The sequence below is a fragment of the Bufo gargarizans genome, chromosome 10 (genome assembly GCF_014858855.1).
Source record: "Bufo gargarizans isolate SCDJY-AF-19 chromosome 10, ASM1485885v1, whole genome shotgun sequence".
Classification (NCBI taxonomy): Eukaryota; Metazoa; Chordata; class Amphibia; order Anura; family Bufonidae; genus Bufo; species Bufo gargarizans.
In genome coordinates, this window is record NC_058089.1 from 7,643,373 (window position 1) to 7,663,534 (window position 20,162).

The window sequence follows — 20,162 nt, forward strand, 5'->3', positions numbered from 1 at the left end:
TATTATATTAGTTATATTCTTGTACATAGGAGGCAGTATTATAGGAGTTATATTCTTGTACATAGGAGGCAGTATTATAGTAGTTATATTCTTGTACATAGGAGCAGTATTATAGTAGTTATATTCTTGTACATAGGAGGCAGTATTATAGTAGTTATATTCTTGTACATAGGAGGCAGTATTATAGTAGTTATATTCTTGTACATAGGAGCAGTATTATAGTAGTTATATTCTTGTGTAGAGGATCAGTATTATAGTAGTTATATTCTTGTACATAGGAGCAGTATTATAGTAGTTATATTCTTGTACATAGGAGCAGTATTATAGTAGTTATATTCCTGTACATAGGAGCAGTATTATAGTAGTTATATTCCTGTACATAGGAGGCAGTATTATAGTAGTTATATTCCTGTACATAGGAGCAGTATTATAGTAGTTATATTCTTGTACATAGGAGGCAGTATTATAGTAGTTATATTCTTGTACATAGGAGCAGTATTATAGTAGTTATATTCTTGTACATAGCAGGCAGTATTATAGTAGTTATATTCTTGTACATAGCGGGCAGTATTATAGTAGTTATATTCTTGTACATAGGAGCAGTATTATAGTAGTTATATTCTTGTACATAGGAGCAGTATTATAGTAGTTATATTCTTGCACATAGGAGGCAGTATTATAGTAGTTATATTCTTGTACATAGGAGGCAGTATTATAGTAGTTATATTCTTGCACTTAGGAGGCAGTATTATAGTAGTTATATTCCTGTACATAGGAGGCAGTATATAGTAGTTATATTCCTGTACATAGGAGGCAGTATTATAGTAGTTATATTCTTGTACATAGGGGCAGTATTATAGGAATTATATTCTTGTACATAAGAGCAGTATTATAGTAGTTCTATTCTTATACATAGGAGCAGTATTTTAGTAGTTATATTCTTATACATAGGAGGCAGTATTATAGTAGTTATATTCTTGTACATAGGAGGCAGTATTATAGTAGTTATATTCTTGTACATAGGGGCAGTATTATAGTAGTTATATTCTTGTACATAGGGGCAGTATTATAGTAGTTATATTCTTGTACATAGGGGCAGTATTATAGTAGTTATATTCTTGTACATAGGAGCAGTATTATAGTAGTTATAGTCTTGTACATAGGAGCAGTATTATAGTAGTTATATTCTTGTACATAGGAACAGTATTATAGTAGTTATATTCTTGTACATAGGAGCAGTATTATAGTAGTTATATTCTTGTACATAGGAGCAGTATTATAGTAGTTATATTCCTGTACATAGCAGGCAGTATTATATTAGTTATATTCTTGTACATAGGAGGCAGTATTATAGTAGTTATATTCTTGTACATAGCAGGCAGTATTATATAGTTATATTCTTGTACATAGGAGGCAGTATTATAGGAGTTATATTCTTGTACATAGGAGGCAGTATTATAGTAGTTATATTCTTGTACATAGGAGCAGTATTATAGTAGTTATATTCTTGTGTAGAGGATCATATTATAGTAGTTATATTCTTGTACATAGGAGCAGTATTATAGTAGTTATATTCTTTACATAGGAGCAGTCTTATAGTAGTTATATTCCTGTACATAGGAGCAGTATTATAGTAGTTATATTCCTGTACATAGGAGGCAGTATTATAGTAGTTATATTCCTGTACATAGGAGCAGTATTATAGTAGTTATATTCTTGTACATAGGAGCAGTATTATAGTAGTTATATTCTTGTACATAGGAGGCAGTATTATAGTAGTTATATTCTTGTACATAGGAGCAGTATTATAGTAGTTATATTCTTGTACATAGCAGGCAGTATTATAGTAGTTATATTCTTGTACATAGCGGGCAGTATTATAGTAGTTATATTCTTGTACATAGGAGCAGTATTATAGTAGTTATATTCTTGTACATAGGAGCAGTATTATAGTAGTTATATTCTTGCACATAGGAGGCAGTATTATAGTAGTTATATTCTTGTACATAGGAGGCAGTATTATAGTAGTTATATTCTTGCACTTAGGAGGCAGTATTATAGTAGTTATATTCCTGTACATAGGAGGCAGTATTATAGTAGTTATATTCCTGTACATAGGAGGCAGTATTATAGTAGTTATATTCTTGTACATAGGGGCAGTATTATAGGAATTATATTCTTGTACATAAGAGCAGTATTATAGTAGTTATATTCTTATACATAGGAGCAGTATTTTAGTAGTTATATTCTTATACATAGGAGGCAGTATTATAGTAGTTATATTCTTGTACATAGGAGGCAGTATTATAGTAGTTATATTCTTGTACATAGGGGCAGTATTATAGTAGTTATATTCTTGTACATAGGGGCAGTATTATAGTAGTTATATTCTTAACCAAATCTCTTTTTATTGGTTATGTCAAGGAAAAGATACAGTCAAAGTGGGTAATAGTACATTTGACAAGTATAGCCAAAAGGGTGTAACATGGTAAATGCCGGTAATGCACATTACAAATATCATGTGCCATGGTCTGTATCAACAATGATATGCAAGAATATCATCTCTATCCAAGCATATGGACAAGTTTAAATTAGGTCCAATAGAGATCCAATATAACAATAAAGTAAAGAAAGACAAACAGACAGACAAGGGTAAAGAGGGAAAAAAGGGGGGGGGGGGGGGGAATCGCTCTAACTGTCAGGAAACCTGAATTTCTTCCAGGGAAGCCACACCTTGAGGAACTTCGCACGCGTATGGGTTTCCCAGTGTGCCAACTCCTCAAACCGGTAAAGTTGGTCCACTTTTTCCAGCCACCTCGAAATAGTGGGAGGCAGAGTCTGCTTCCACATCAAGGGGACTAGAAGCCTAGCGGCAGTAAGTAACATAGTAGGCAAATCTGATTTGGTTGGGGTGAATGAAGAGTTGGGGCACCAGAGTAGGATCAGCTTTTGATCCAAAGATACAGAGGTGGAGCAGATTTTGTTGGTTAAAGTCTCCACTTGGCTCCAGAAGGGGCGCATACTGATGCAGTCCCACCAAATATGTGAAAGAGAGCCGATACCCGCATAGTAGTTATATTCTTGTACATAGGAGCAGTATTATAGTAGTTATATTCTTGTACATAGGAGCAGTATTATAGTAGTTATAGTCTTGTACATAGGAGCAGTATTATAGTAGTTATATTCTTGTACATAGGAGCAGTATTATAGTAGTTATATTCTTGTACATAGGAGCAGTATTATAGTAGTTATATTCTTGTACATAGGAGGCAGTATTATAGTAGTTATATTCTTGTACATAGGAGCAGTATTATAGTAGTTATATTCTTGTACATAGCAGGCAGTATTATAGTAGTTATATTCTTGTACATAGCGGGCAGTATTATAGTAGTTATATTCTTGTACATAGGAGCAGTATTATAGTAGTTATATTCTTGTACATAGGAGCAGTATTATAGTAGTTATATTCTTGCACATAGGAGGCAGTATTATAGTAGTTATATTCTTGTACATAGGAGGCAGTATTATAGTAGTTATATTCTTGCACTTAGGAGGCAGTATTATAGTAGTTATATTCCTGTACATAGGAGGCAGTATTATAGTAGTTATATTCCTGTACATAGGAGGCAGTATTATAGTAGTTATATTCTTGTACATAGGGGCAGTATTATAGGAATTATATTCTTGTACATAAGAGCAGTATTATAGTAGTTATATTCTTATACATAGGAGCAGTATTTTAGTAGTTATATTCTTATACATAGGAGGCAGTATTATAGTAGTTATATTCTTGTACATAGGAGGCAGTATTATAGTAGTTATATTCTTGTACATAGGGGCAGTATTATAGTAGTTATATTCTTGTACATAGGGGCAGTATTATAGTAGTTATATTCTTGTACATAGGAGCAGTATTATAGTAGTTATAGTCTTGTACATAGGAGCAGTATTATAGTAGTTATATTCTTGTACATAGGAACAGTATTATAGTAGTTATATTCTTGTACATAGGAGCAGTATTATAGTAGTTATATTCTTGTACATAGGAGGCAGTATTATAGTAGTTATATTCCTGTACATAGGAGGCAGTATTATAGTAGTTATATTCTTGTAAATAGGAGGCAGTATTATAGTAGTTATATTCTTGTACATAGGGGCAGTATTATAGTAGTTATATTCCTGTACATAGGAACAGTATAATAGTAGTTATATTCTTGTACATAGGAGCAGTATTATAGTAGTTATATTCTTGTACATAGGAGCAGTATTATAGTAGTTATATTCTTGTACATAGAGGGCAGTATTATAGTAGTTATATTCTTGTACATAGGAGCAGTATTATAGTAGTTATATTCTTGTACATAGGGGCAGTATTATAGTAGTTATATTCTTGTACATAGGGGCAGTATTATAGTAGTTATATTCTTGTACATAGGGGCAGTATTATAGTAGTTATATTCTTGTACATAGGGGCAGTATTATAGTAGTTATATTCTTGTACATAGGAGCAGTATTATAGTAGTTATAGTCTTGTACATAGGAGAAGTATTATAGTAGTTATATTCTTGTACATAGGAGCAGTATTATAGTAGTTATATTCTTGTACATAGGAACAGTATTATAGTAGTTATATTCTTGTACATAGGAGGCAGTATTATAGTAGTTATATTCTTGTACATAGAAGGCAGTATTATAGTAGTTATATTCCTGTACATAGGAGGCAGTATTATAGTAGTTATATTCTTGTACATAGGGGCAGTATTATAGTAGTTATATTCTTGTACATAGGAACAGTATTATAGTAGTTATATTCTTGTACATAGGAGGCAGTATTATAGTAGTTATATTCTTGTACATAGGAGCAGTATTATAGTAGATATATTCTTGTACATAGGAGCAGTATTATAGTAGTAATATTCCTGTACATAGGGGCAGTATTATAGTAGTTATATTCTTGTACATAGGAGCAGTATTATAGTAGTTATATTCTTGTACATAGGAGCAGTATTATAGTAGTTATATTCCTGTACATAGGAGCAGTATTATAGTAGTTACATTTGTATACATGGGGGAAGTAGTATAGTAGATATGTTCTTTTGCAGTATTATAAGCAAGCATATTTTTGGAAGTCTCCTTCAATCGGTTTGATCGATTAGAGCCTTTGCGTCCAGGTGTCAGTATGGGGCAGTGGTTTTCATCCTGTGGATCACCAGATTCGGTGAAACAGCTTACAGCTTGCTGAGTTTTGTGGTTTCACAACTGCTGGGAATCCGCAGGCGTCAGAGCTTTTTGTAAAGCATTCTGTGGATATTATTATGTGACGTTGGTTCCTTTATGACCCAGCTCTGGCTCGACATTCATATTCCTTGTGATTCCTACATTCAGTAAGATAAGAGCGGACCAGCTGACTGAATAGCGCAATGATTTGACAGGACAGGGGGTCAAACAGAAAGCCTCAATAAATCGTCTGTTTCATGGAGTCAGGTTTTTCTTGCAGATTGAAGTCGGAGCCACTCACAACATTTCCCAGAACTCAGCAGGTGGCGTCTTCCAGATTTCAAGTCGTGACCGCTGTAAATTCAAGGCTTTTCTGTAAATAAAGCTTAATTACTGTATTCTGTGTCAGTTCTTCAACACTTTCCAGGCTTCTGCTTGCTGTCAGTGAATAGGAACACCCATGGGCTAACTGACTAGGACTAAATTTGTCACCAATCGCATGACCCAGGAGACGTTGTATGTCCTATAACCCTTGGGAGTCACGTTTTATGGACATTTCAAGGGGCGGTGCTCGAGTGTTTCACTTTACATTCACTGTATTGGGTAAAATCTATTTCGGACACTTTTCCGTACCGGAACGTCTACAGCCTATATGCTCCTGGAAGTATCTGGGTACGTAGGGAGATGGCCTAAAAGGAAAGCGTCCCATAGCAGCCAATCACAGCTCGGCTTTCATCTCTTAGAGCAGTCTTGCAAAATGAAAGCTGTGCTGTGATTGGTTGCTCCGGGCACAGACGGTTCTCCTTGTAGACCATCTTCTGCCCCGTCTCAAGACTTGAAATGGCTCCCAAGAAAAGTCTGCAAACAGAAGTGGAGGAATTTTATACGAGATGAGATCTGTGGGAAAGGCAAATAATTAATTAAAGCCGTGTCTATTAATACCTCAAGTTTAGACGGCGCCAGCAAGAGACGCAGCCCTACGGACACCATAGTAACATAAATGATACCATTGGGTTGTGATGCTGTGTCTCAGCTTAGATTGCTAGCTCCTAGGGTCCGCGTGGGCTGTTATGTGGACGTTCCTATGGGACCGTATGCAGGTAATAAGCGAAGCGACATGATGTGAAGTAAGAGGTCGCAGACTAAGGCCCCATGCACACAACCGTATGTATTTTGCAGACCGGAACAGCTTTCCCCTGATAGAACGGTCCTATCCATGTCCGTGATGCGGACAATAATAGGACATGTTCTATTGTTTTGCGGAACAGACATACGGAAACGGAATGCACACGGAGTAACTTCCGTTTTTTTGCGGACCCATTGAAATGAATGGTTCCATACACTGTCCGCAAAAAAAACCAGAATGGACACGAAAAGAAAATACTTTTTTGTGCATAAGGCCTAAGGGTGAGTTCACATGGGCGTTGCGGGAAAAGGTGCGGGTGCGTTGCGGGAACATTGTAATGCGTTTTGCACTCGCGTGAGAAAAATCGGCATGTTTGGTACCCAAACCCGAACTTCTTCACAGAAGTTTGGGTTAGGTGCTGGGTAGATTGTATTATTTTCCCTTATAACATGCTTATAAGGGAAAATAATAGCATTCTGAATACAGAATGCATAGTACAATAGCGCTGGAGGGGTTAAAAAAAATCATTTAACTCTCCTTAATCCACTTGCTCGCGCAGCCGGCATCTCTTCTGTCTTCTTTCTTTGCTGATTGCAGTCAAAGGACCTGTGGTGACGTCACTCCGGTCATCACATGATCCGTCACATGATCTTTTACCATGGTGATGGACCATGTGATGACCGGAGTGACGTCACCACAGGTCCTTTTCCTGCACACAGCAAAAAAGAAGACAGGAGAGATGCCGGCTGCGCGAGCAAGTGGACTAAGGCTACTTTCACACTAGCGTTCGATCGGATCCGTTCTGAACGGATCCGATCATATTAATGCAGACGGAGGCTCCGTTCAGTACGGATCCGTCTGCATTAATAACTTAGAAAAAATTCTAAGTGTGAAAGCAGCCTGAGCGGATCCGTTCAGACTTTCAATGTAAAGTCAATGGGGGACGGATCCGCTTGAAGATTGAGCCATATGGTGACATCTTCAAGCGGATCCGTTCCCATTGACTTACATTGTAAGTCTGAACGGATCCGCTCGCCTCCGCACGGCCAGGCGGACAGCTGAACGCTGCAAGCAGCGTTCAGGTGTCCGCCAGCTGAGCGGAGCGGAGGCTGAACGCTGCCAGACTGATGCATTCTGAGCTGTCCGCCTGTCCGTGCGGAGGCGAGCGGAGCGGAGGCTGAACGCCGCCAGACTGATGCAGTCTGAGCGGATCCGCTCCATTCAGACTGCATCAGGGCTGGACGGAGGCGTTCGGGTCCGCTCGTGAGCTCCTTCAAACGGAGCTCACGAGCGGACCGGCGAACGCTAGTGTGAAAGTAGCCTAAGGTGAGTTAAAAAATGTTTTATTTTTTTTTAACCCCTCCAGCGCTATTGTACTATGCATTCTGTATTAAGAATTCTATTATTTTCCCTTATAAGCATGTTATAAGGGAAAATAATACAATCTACACAACACCTAACCCAAACCCGAACTTCTGTGAAGAAGTTCGGGTTTGAGTACCAAACATGCCGATTTTTCTCACGCGAGTGCAAAATGCATTACAGAGTATTTTAGAAGAGAGGTGGGTAGATTTTGTTGGGGGGGAAGCGACCTGTCCTCTCTTGTGATGATGTTAGTGAGGTCGGTTTTCCATGAGACGGGGGACATGATTTGGAGGTCACAGCCTATTGTATTGAGAGAAGACTACCCAGCAGCACAGAGTATTTCAGGAGAGGTATAGGCTGATCTTGTGGTAGGCAGTGACCTGATGATACTAGTGGGGATCAGGTTGCATGAGACGAATTAGTGGTCACAGACTGCTAGTCGCATTGTGGAGGGAGCAGGCACCCCAGCAGCACAGAGTATTGCAGCACAGGAATGTGCTGATCTTGCAGTTTTTGGCGCAAGTGTCAATTGCGCCACCAACTTTGCTACCTAAAATGTGGGCAGCAGGGCATGGAAGAGATGAGCCACGGGCTCCAAATAATTGGCACACATTAGCTCCCTTGCTGTTGTAAATTTAGTGGCACATGAAGATCCCAACAAGGCGGCGGAATTAATGATTCTCGGACATCGTACGCCAGCAGGGTTTGTCTCAACATGTCCCCCCCCCCCCCCCATGGACCCTACACCTCGCTCCAATGTGACCATCGCCCCTTGTTTACGGTCACCCCCCCCTGCAGTATTGGCGACTTCCTGATGATGCTGGAGCGGCTCCCAATCCATTTCAGAGCCAAAAAACAAAAATGTTCAGCGGATCGGACTGGAAAATACGAGAGAACGCGTAATTCTGACTTTTCCATTTATCAATTTACAGGAATAGAACAAACGCTGATCGCCGCAGAATGAACTCATCCAGAGATTCTCGAGGTAGAAATTATTGCTGCAATTAAAGGAAAATTTTTAGTCATGGGAAACTTTGCAGATCTGATCTTGAGCATCTCTGCTGCACCGCATTCTGGGAGAATTATCCTGGTGTAGACGACGCTGGCAATGAAGGACACTCCATAGAGCGAGCTCTGCAGACACTGAACTTGCAGGGATTGCTCAGAAACGCCACCTCTGAAATCAGTAGTTTTGTGAATGCAGCTCTGAAGGATCATGGGCTATAAAAACCCTGTTGCATACTTTCCGACATTTAAATTCCTAAAAATCTAACAAATTGGGGACTTTTTTGGGGGAAATTTGCATAAACTTTTCAGCACAAATCAAACTTTTGGAGTCCAGGTTTCCTGTTCACGACACCACTGCAAACTTACTGGACGGTAGCTGACTGTCAGTGGCAGGACACATAATGTGCGCCATGACACCAAATTTCCTTCTGCTACGCCTGGAAATGGACCAAACAGAGACAGGGGTTAATGATGGGGCCGCCTGTGTCTGGATGGTGGAAACTGTGGGAGCTGCTTGTGCCTGTGCATCATGTGTGTGCCTGCCCTCATGTACCCACTGCTCCCAACACCATTTCACGAGGAAGGCCGGTATTTTAGTGGCCCTGTCTATGCCGGTAATTTTTTTTTCTACCGGCAATTAATATTTTCCTACAAGGTCTGCTGCTAATGAGCGCTTCCATTGCGGGGCGCTCATTAGTGCAGCCTTTACCCCCTCCTCCATTTGCTCGCGCTGCTGACTGGAAGCTCAGGACAGGACCTGTGAAACGTCATCTGCTTGAGCGCAGGTCCTGAGCTTCCAGTCAGCAGCGCGAGCAAATGCAGGGGATGAGTGCCTTTTTTTTTTGGGCAGAAGCAGAGAAGGGGGCACTAATGGGGGGCATTATTCTTCCTGAGGGGCACAAATGGGGGGCATTATTTTTACTGGGGCGCACTAATGGGGGGCATTTTTCTTCCTGAGGGGCACTAATGGGGACATTATAATTCCTGAGGGGCACAAATGGGGGGCATTATTTTTACTGGGGTGCACTAATGGGGGCATTATTCTTTCTGGGGGGTATTATTCTTTCTGGGGGGCACTAATGAGGGCATTATTCTTTCTGGGGGCTCTAATGGGGAAAATGTTACTGGGGGGCACTAATGAGGCCATTATTCTTTCTGGGGGGCATTATTCTTACTGGGGCACTAATGGGGAGAATGTTACTGGGGGGCACTAATGAGGGCATTATTCTTACTGGGGGCACTAATGGGGAAAATGTTACTGGGGGGCACTAATGAGGGGATTATTCTTACAGAACAGCACTAATGAGGGCATTATTCTTACTGGGAGGCACTAATAGGGACAGTATTAATTCTGGGCGGCACTAATGGGGGCATTACTATTACTGGGGGTACTAATAGGGTCATTATTAATCCTGGGGGCATTATTAATTCTGGGCAGCACTAATGGGGGCATTACTATTACTGGGGGACATTAATAATATTGGGATCCACAGTGTGACAGCGACTTGACGCCCCGTGTTAAGCCATGCCCCCACAACCACATCCCCTCTGGTGTGTGGCTTAACTGGTCCGGTATTTTTTGTTGCGAAAGGTGGCAACCCTACTCCCAACAGGTGGGTCAGAACGACCTAGATTGGAGGGGGAGCATTCATCGAAACAACTATCCCACTTCTCTCAGTCCAGTGATGCGCCCCCTCTCAAAGGGTCAACTGGGCAAAATGTCTTTCAAGTGTCATAGAGGCATGTCTGGCAGTCAACATTCTCTCAGCAATAGGTACACTACCCAAAAATAGCCTCTGAGAGCCTTTTTATAGGACAGCAGGGGAAGCACTTTTACGCCCTCTTGTGGCAAGAACCAGACCACACCTGTAATCGTGTACATATCTACCCGAGACATAACTGCAAGCCAAGTCTTGCAGCGAACGGACTTTTCTGTCTGAGGGCGGTATTTTTCTTAGGTGATGAGTCCACTTTCTTTTCCCTTGTGGGGGCGCTGCAGGAGAATTGATCACTTCTTGCTGAGTTTCCCCACAGATTACAGCGGATCTCCGATTGCTGCGATCTGCTTTTTTGGGGGGAACCCTTCTAGGACCAAAAACAGAGTCCTTGTATTTGTAGTTAATCAATATTATAAGTAGATTACTATGGTAGCCAGTTCGGGTCAGGGGAGTTGCGGCCGACACAAAGACCATGTTTGCTGGGCCGATCACGGCCTTTAATAGCATAATTGACCTGAATGATCCCATCCTGCAGGGGGCGCTGTACCACTTTTCCTAGCACTAGAATGTATGGGTTGATGTATTTCTTGCGACCACAGATCTCCTTGTCTCCTTCTATGTATAGAAGTAATGTGCAGAAACAAAGCATCCTATGTGCAGATAGCAACGGCAGATGAAGGGTTAAACGTCTCGGGAGGCTATTTCACATCAGCATAGCCCACTCCTCCCACTGCCCGCGCTGTGTCAGTCACAGACTGGTGCACAGTGGGCTTATTCACTGGCACACAGGGAACGCACTTCCCTTCCGCTCCGGAGCGCGCACAGAGGAAGCATTCTGCATGCACAACATGCGCCAGAGATGATAACAGAGTCCCTCCAAACGTGAGGGGGGTCTTACGACTCCAGGATCTGCTCTTAGGACGCGGGCAACACAGCAGCTTGGCAAATGTTGTGCTGCCAGTCATTACTTAATGAAATGTCCTGCAGCTTTCTCCTATACTTTGAATTTGCCATTTTCAAGATTTCTGCTTGCTGTCAGTAAATTGGAACGTTCTTGTTTATAGCCAGAGACAAAAGAAAAGAAAACAGAGATAATATTTTCATAAGCAAAAACAAACACAATGCAACAGCAGTCTGCAAACACAAATAATGAAGTCCCGCAGGCTCATTTTAATTAGTTTAAGCATAAAGCTGTAGACTGCTCTCCCTGCATGTATGGAAGGCCATTTGGCACCAGGAGAGGTATAACAGTGTGGGCTCAGCATGCATGTGGAACCTGCATTCCCTGAATTTAATGGAGGCCAGTATGGCACCAGAGAAGGTGGTGGTATTTAGTGTAGGTTCCTGTCCTAAAGTAATCACCTTGCCGTTGGCGGACAGGCACAAACGATTTTGTACAAAATGTATTTGCCAAGAATCTCACATTTATAATGTAGCATTAGTACATTTTCTATAGTGAGTATGGCACGATTGTATTTACTTTATTATTTGTGTGTGGAGAGTGCTGTTACATTGTTTTTGCTTTTGTGCTTTCAACCATGGCGACGTGCACCTACACATTGGGATGTGCTGACCAACCCCTGTTTTTTTTTCTTTGCTGTTAATATTTACATAGCTGAGCGTTTGCAACAATTGTGTCCACCAACCCTGGTGGTCAAGGGCAGGATAGGGGACCATGCCTGCTTCCCAGGTGGTCTAGGACAGTAGAGGGGTAAACTCCTGCTTCCCTGTTGGTCTAGGTTAGTTGATAGTGGAAGGTCTAGTGTCTCCATTCTTGATGGTGTAAGGTAGTAAATTGGATAATGTCTGCTTCTCTGGCGGTGTAGATCAGGGTAGAGGTTAATACTTGCTTCTCAGGTGGTCTACGACAGTTGTTGACTCATGCTTTCCTGTTGGTCTAGGTTAGTTGATAGTGGAAGGTCTAGTGTCACCATTCTTGATGGTGTAAGGTAGTAAATTGGATAATGTCTGCTTCCCTGGCGGTGTAGATCAGGGTAGAGGTTAATACTTGCTTCTCAGGTGGTCTACGACAGTTGTTGACTCATGCTTTCCTGTTGGTCTAGGGTAGTTGACAGTGTAACCATTTTTGGTGGTCTAGGGTAGTAGATATAAAAAAATCTGTCTGCTTACTTCCACAAACAGTGCCACACGTGTCCATGATTTCTGTCTGGTATTGCCGCTCAGCACCGTTGAAGTCAATGAGACTGAGTAGAAATGCTATGCACAACCTGTGTTGCTTACGTGTTTCTAATCTTGGACAACCACTTTAATTTCACCGTCCTTGGTGGTCTAGGGTAGTGGAGGGTTATCGGTATTTTCTTTATGGATTAATGTTGCTATCCTTGTTGGTATAGACCAGTAAAGTGATTCATATTTTCTGGTGGTCCAGGGTGATAAATTGGTAACTGTTTGATCCCCCGGTAGGCTAGGGCAATGGAAAGGTTAATGCCACCTTTCTTTTGGGTCCAGGGTAGATAAGGGGGTTAATAGTTTGTGACACGTCCTTTTGTGTCCATCATCTCATTGCATCATCATGCAGGTCAGTGCCAGGCATAAGTAGAGAGGACTATGAACAGCCTAGCAGTTCTCCCTATGATGGGGCAGAGTGTATTATGGATGCTCTGCCCAGTCATTAAATAAACGATCAGCTGATGTTGGGCCTCCTTGACCAAAGAATGAAGAATGCACTTTAAACGTTTTTTCCGGGATTTTGTTAATTAGGCCCCCTCGCGTGCTCACCTACTTTCTGCCTCTTTGTTTCCAGCTCCTTTGGCTCCGTTTGTGATCTTCTGGTCCCCAGCTTGCTTACTCCCAATCGGGGTATGGATGGGGTCATGTGCGATGTTGCAGCCAATGACTGGACTCAGTGGAGACGTGTCCCCAGGTGGCACATTACTGCTGGGTCACGTGCCACTTGGGGACACGTCACCGCTGATACGGCACATGTGACCTCATCCATAACCAGGCTAGAATTAAGCAGGAGGCCAGAAGATCGCCAAGGGCGTTGGGTCGATGCATCTGAGTATGACTCATTCCCTAGCTGCCACACGTTAGAGGGTCTACTTGAAAAGGGGCCAAATCCGGGCAAAACTCCTTTAAGGTGTAGGTCACTTTAAGATTCACAATATCAAATGGAATTAAATGGAAACAAACGTTCTGTTTTCCACTGAAATGCGCCAAGTGCAGCGGTGGCGGCGCGGGATGTTTATTACAGCCTGTTACTATTTTTAATCTGATTTAATTCTGTGGGATCCATAAACAGATTACGCTGTTGATGCCTTCCGTAATTAGGGTCGCAGCAGGTAATAAGCAGAATGGATCGCCATGTAATCCCCGGCATGCAGGTTCCAGGGGAAGATCAGAGATGAAGCAATGTTCTGTGGAGGAAAGATTCCCACACGGGTCAGATATGTCTATAATCAGGATAAATACAAAAACCACATCCTGGAAGTCACAGCAAAAGACTCTGGATGACGGCAGCGGAGGCACAGGACATGCATTACAATGGCGGATGACACAACATGGCACATGATCCAGCATCTATCTATCTCATATCTACACTACTCACAAAATGGTAGAGATATTTGGCATGTGGGTGAAATTTAAGGATGAACCTAAAATGCCCTATAACCTTTAGGGTCCATTCACACGTCTGTAGTGCATTGTGGATCCGCAGTACACCCGGCCGGCACCCCCATAGAACTGCCTATTCTTGTCCGCAGTTGCTGACAAGAATAGGACATGCTCTGTTTTTTTCCGGAGCTGCGGACCGGAAGATCAGTGGGGAACGCTCCGGAAATGTGGATGCGGACAGCTCATCCATTCCTGTCCCATAGAGAATGAATGGGTCCGCACCCGTTCCGCAATTTGTGAATGGACCCTTACAGGAGACCTTTTTGCACAACTTGCTGTTCTTTAACAAGGAGCTTAAAGGCAAAATTCACAACAGGTGTTTGATCCATGAATCGCCCAATAAATTTCCTGGTTCAATTAGAATTGGTATTTAAACAGTCCTCCTCATCATGCTGTTCACATTTTGACATCATGAGACCAAGACGACTCCTAAAAATTGATTAACAGTACCTCGCCATTGCGAGGCTTCAAGCAGGATGTTCTCAGACGGAAGTGACCACGGAGCTTAGAGTGTCGCGGAGTGTCATCAGCAGGTTGTATCGGAGATACAAAGACTGGAAGAGTCACAGAAAGGCAGAGAAGTGGACACTGATGACCGCTTCATTGTGAACAATGCCCTGTGGAACAGGATGATGAATGCCAGACAACTCCAGGCACCTTTAAGGGAGGTAAGAGAAACCCAAGTGTCACATCAGAGCATTCGAAACTGTTTACATCAGCGTGCTAGACAACCTGCAAGAAAACCTGACCACAGGAGGCATTGCCAGGGAGCATCTACGTTGGACGAGGGACCAGTGGGCCTCAGTACTGTTCACTGATGGAAGTCGATTCACGCTGAGCAGAAATGATGGCCGGCAACGATGTTTGAGACATAAGGAAGAGCGATATGCACCAGCCACTGTTGTCACCAGACGAGCCTTTGGTGGTGGTGGTGGTGGTCTTACAGTGTGGGCAGGTGTGTCTAGTCAATACAGAACTGCCCTACACTGTGTGAATGGTCCAGTGACAAGCCCATACTACTTGAAGAACATCATTAATCCAGTCATTGTGGTTCTGCAGGAACAACACAGGCCTAACTTCATCTTCATGAAGGACAGCTCATCGAGGTCGCATCAATAGGGAACGGCTGCTGGAGACTGGGGGACCTCAAATGGAGCGGCCTGCACTTTCTCTGGACCTGAATCCCATAACTCTGTACCCCAGAACCTAACCCTAACCCCAGAACCTCAATAAACCGAGGGGGAAGAGTGGGATGCCATGCCTCAGCAGACAATAAGGCGACTTGAGAGCAGCACGAGACGTCGTTGTGAAGCTGTAATTGATGCTCAAGGACACATGACAAGTTCTTGAGACACTGACATTTTGTGGCTGTATACCCAGCACTGGGGTCGGCTTTTGTGTCAATAAATTGGGCGAGATGAGGAAATCACCACTGCTGCTTCTACTTAAATGCCCGACTTTCATGATATATCACTGGAGCCTGAACTTTTTACGTTTTCCATAAATTTCACCCAAAAGCCAAATATCCCTAACTTTTTGTAAGTAGTGTATCTATCTATCTGTCTATCTATCTAATCTCTATCATCTTGTACTGCCAGCTGCTCCGCTCCCCTGTAATACATTGGCTGTGGCCCCGGTGCTGGCTCAGGCAGAGACCTGTATCTGGTACTTATCAGACAGACAGGAGAGCAGATGTCTGACTCCACCGAGTAATAAAATGTGACAATTCTGGGCCCAGAAAGAGTCTGTATATATTTTTGATGATGGATAAATCGACGAAAAATTCAGAAAAATAAACCAACAGTTAGCTAAGGAAGAAGAGGGCGCAAGATGAGAAACTATTAACCTGTTCAGCTGTAACTGCAGAACTAAAAGCAATAGGCGGTATTATAGTAATTATATCCTTGTACAGGAAACAGTATATTCTTGTACATAGGAGCGGTATTATAGTAGTTATATTCTTGTACATAGGAGCAGTATTATAGTAGTTATATTTTTGTACATAGGAGGCAGTATTATAGTAGTTATATTCTTGTACATAGGAGCAGTATTATAGTAGTTATATTCTTGTACATAGGAGGCAGTATTATAGTAGTCATATTCTTGTATATAGGGGCAGTATTATAGTAGTTATATTCTTGTACATAGGAGGCAGTATTATAGTAACTATATTCTTGTACATAGGAGGTAGTATTATAGTAGTTATATTCCTGTACATAGGAGCAGTATTATAGTAGTTATATACTTGTACATAGGAGGCAGTATTATAGTAGTTATATTCTTGTACATAGCAGGCAGTATTATATTAGTTATATTCTTGTACATAGGAGGCAGTATTATAGTAGTTATATTCTTGTACATAGAAGCAGTATTATAGTAGTTATATTCTTGTACATAGGAGGCAGTATTATAGTAGTTATATTCTTGTACATAGGAGGCAGTATTATAGTAGTTATATTCTTGTACATAGGAGGCAGTATTATAGTAGTTATATTCTTGTACATAGCAGGCAGTATTATATTAGTTATATTCTTGTACATAGGAGGCAGTATTATAGTAGTTATATTCTTGTACATAGGAGGCAGTATTATAGTAGTTATATTCTTGTACATAGGAGGCAGTATTATAGTAGTTATATTCTTGTACATAGGAGGCAGTATTATAGTAGTTATATTCCTGTACATAGGAGGCAGTATTATAGTAGTTATATTCCTGTACATAGGAGGCAGTATTATAGTAGTTATATTCTTGTACATAGGAGCAGTATTATAGTAGTTATATTCTTGTACATAGGAGCAGTATTATAGTAGTTATATTCTTGTACATAGGAGGCAGTATTATAGTAGTTATATTCTTGTACATAGGAGGCAGTATTATAGTAGTTATATTCTTGTACATAGGAGGCAGTATTATAGTAGTTATATTCTTGTACATAGGAGCAGTATTATAGTAGTTTATATTCCTGTACATAGGAGGCAATTCTTATTAGTAAAAACAAAGAAAAATATAATAATACATTCTATCAGAATGAACAAACAATTATTTAACAGAAATCATACATATTCTCAAAATAATATATTTATAATAACTAACTTAAGAGTCCATCACAAATAACGGGGGACAAAAAAAAGAATAAGTATACATAATTTCAGGATACTTGAGCCAAAATTATTCCAAATATACATTCCTCTATAATTTTTCATTCTTGCCCTTTTTCCTAACCTCTATAGATCGGATCCACCTTACTCCTGACAGGATGAGGTTTACGGCTTTTCTATGATTGAAGAGCTTACTGTGGATGGACACTCTTGTTCTTGTATGCCAGTGGTAGCATTTGATGGTGGCAATAATCAGATGCAGTATATGGTCACCCGGTCAATGTCGGCTACATGTGATGTTACACCGTATACAATGTCTGGGTAGGTCAGAGACTGCAGCCTTGGGATTTTTAGCTTGCTGGTTATCTCCTGCCATACCTGTCGCCCTCCCCAGCACTCGGTTATAAAGTGTTCCATAGTCTCCTCCTGCTGACAGCCCAAGAGGCACATGCGATATGAAATACTAAGAAATTTTAAATTGCCTCTGACATAAAGCTTTCCATGTAAGGACAGCTAGGCGATGTCAAAAACTTTTCAGGATGCCTCAGTCCAATGAGGAACTTTAAACTTTCCTGCAAGGTGGCTGTTGTGCAGTCTCTTAGTGCTGGCTGCAAGTAATAGGATTCCCTACAGATCCTGACGTACAGATCCTTCCTAGTCTTAGTCTCCAAATACACCTTATCTATTCCTTATTTTTTCAAGTACTTCAGACCATATTCCAGGTACTGGGAGAGGTAGTCACGAGTCAATCAACCCCTCTTGAGACTGCCGCCTCACACCCAAGACTCTGCAAAAGGCAATATCCAGTCCCTGATACTATTTACCCACAGAAACTGTTGTTTGAGTCCAGGCTACCAAAATTAACTTTTAGAAACATGGAGTCAAAGAAAATCCTTGGATTTAACATATCCAGCCCATCCTCTCTCCTCTGTAGGTAGGTGATCCCTCTCTTTATTGGGTTCAGCTTGTTCCCCCCAAAGAAGCTGGAAGAACAGGCTAAAGAGCCCTAGGCTGAGAAAGAATTCTGGTAAAGGAAAGACAACAGAGACGTACAAGAAGACAGGGACCAGGTAAGTCTTCAACATAGTAACCCTTTCTCTATAGGTCAGCCTCCAGTTCTTCCATCGCTGAACCTTTGCATTTCTGGATTCCAACTTTTCTTCCCAATTTAATTTGCCATTATTTTCCCTCCCTAATTTGATCCCAAGGATTTTAATATGGGTAGAGAACTTGACAGATTGTGGCAGATCAAAGCCAAGATCAGTACTTCCTGAGTACAAGTCCAGAGAGCTTTACTCTTCTCAAGATTGACCATAGACCCTGAGGCCTCAGAGAAACTTCTGATGGCTGCAGACAACATCTGTACCTCATGAGGCGCTGACATCACCACAGTCACATCATCCACATAAGCAACTACCTTCAAAGGCAAGCAGTGGGGGACCGGCACCCCTTTAAAATCACCCTCCTGCAGTGACCTCAAGAACGGGTCTAAGGCAAACACATACAGCAGTGGACTAAACAGTCAACCCTGTCTCACCCCCGCCTCTCCTTCAAAAGTGTCCCCGTTCCAACCATTGACCAGAGGAAGGCTCTTCGCCTCACAATACAAAGTTTTTGGCCAATCAATAAATTGTCCCGGAATACCGTGCTTTGACAAAATGGCCCATATATACTCATGGTCTACTCTGTCAAAGGTTTTAGCCTGGTCAAGACCAACAACATATCTCCCACACCTCAAAGCTTTACATGTCTCAAACATCTCCATTATCGAGATGACTGCTCCAGAGATGTTCTGCCCTTTAACTGTGCCGAACTGACAGCCTGCCAACAGTGCCCGGGACAGACAAACTAACCTAGAAAACAGAATTTTTGCCAAAATCTATCTGTCGACATTTAAGAGGGCAAAGGACCTCCAGTTCTTGATGTCTTTAGGCTCTTTGCCTTTAGACAGCAGACTTAATGAGGACACTCTCTCATGGACGGAGGCATCAGCTGATTTTTTTTTAGACAGGTTTTGTACATGTCTACAAGGATTGGTACCAAGAGATCCCTAAATTTATTATAAAATTCTGCTTTTATAGCATCTGGCCCTTGTGCCTTCTTCTGATGTAACTGATCAATGGTCTCTTTAACCTTCTCCATCGTTAATTCTGCCATCAAAGGAGAAAAGTCCACATCATTACTATCACTATCTTCCTATCCAAAACCTTCTTCTGAAACAAGTCAGTATCGTAAGATCTCCCCACCCCCAGTATACCCTCCCGAGATTCCTGCAACAACACCTTAGGAGTGAATGAGACCTGCGACCGATTTATTAGCCACACGTTCCCTGCAATTCTCAAAGGGATCAGGAGCCCCCAAGGACCCATAACCATGGAGGTGTACTTGCTGTGCTGTTACTGTCTTATCTCAGATTTTAGTCAGTTGATCTTTTGTATGTCATCCCTACCCATCAAATAGAGTGACTCCAATTCTTTCCGCAGCCTGAGATACTGGCTGACGTTTAACTGACAGTCTCTTTAAGAGGGATCTGATCTCCTCCTCGATGTCATCCCACCAGTCAGACATGTTGTTATAAAAGTCCACTCTCTGTACCTGAACCTGAAAAAGAGAGTGGGCACAATCCTGCACATAGACATCATACAGAATGCTAGAATTAAGCCTCCATAGCCCCCTACCAATATCACAGCGTTCAGTGGCTCCTAGGCAGAAAACCAAATCCAGGTGCTCAGAGTAGGGGACGACCTTCTCACTCATCCCGCTAACAGTCTCTTTAGGATTCACAAACGCCAGGTCTATTCTACTGCTCCTGTCAGCACAAGAATATGTGAATTTTGGCTTCCTACCACCCAGTGTGAAGACATGACTTAGGCCAGCCTGCAATATTATGTTATGTAAAACTCTAGAGTTTCTGGCCACCACTCTGCCCGAGGACCTGTCACCTGATGACATAGCAACATTACAGTCCCCCGACATTACAAGTATGGATGTCGCCTA

General features: G+C 41.7%; 1 protein-coding gene across 2 annotated transcripts in view; it reads right to left on the reverse strand.

Annotated features, from left to right (window-relative positions):
- Positions 1–20,162, reverse strand: part of LOC122920135 (1-aminocyclopropane-1-carboxylate synthase-like protein 1) — a 98,574-nt gene that overhangs the window by 46,406 nt on the left and 32,006 nt on the right. The window contains exon 1 of one of the 2 annotated variants that reach the window (XM_044269346.1): positions 19,844–19,866. The exons of the other annotated variant lie outside the window; for it this stretch is intronic. The gene's annotated coding sequence lies outside the window, so the exon portion shown is untranslated. Of the gene's footprint in view, positions 1–19,843; positions 19,867–20,162 lie in introns of those variants that run through there. 2 annotated transcript variants of the gene reach the window in all.